Source organism: Netta rufina (assembly GCF_964035555.1).
Source record: "Netta rufina genome assembly, chromosome: 1".
In the NCBI taxonomy this organism is placed as follows: domain Eukaryota; kingdom Metazoa; phylum Chordata; class Aves; order Anseriformes; family Anatidae; genus Netta; species Netta rufina.
The window spans coordinates 124,738,483-124,738,792 of record NC_140123.1 but is presented as its reverse complement, the minus strand read 5'-3'; positions in this window follow the sequence as shown (position 1 = coordinate 124,738,792).

The following is a 310-nucleotide window of genomic DNA, read 5'->3' as shown; positions in this document are numbered from 1 at the left end:
ATACAGAATTAAATAAAGTTCATTGGAACAAATACTCTGTTTGCCTTGCTGTCACCTCCACAGTAAACAACAGGTCTCTTCAGTTATTTTTTTCTCTCTCAGCTCTGCTTTTTCTCAGTGGCACAGCTTTCTTCAGGTGATAATCCTGAACAGTTGGACACACCGTGTAAGTCAGGCTTGAAAATGCACCCAGTACACTTAGCAAAGAATTACACAGCTTTCTAGTGTCTGTGAAAAGCACCTGCCCGTTTAGTCACGTCCCCCTGTGCAACGGGATGTTTATTCACATTTTTGTTGGATCATTTTTGCA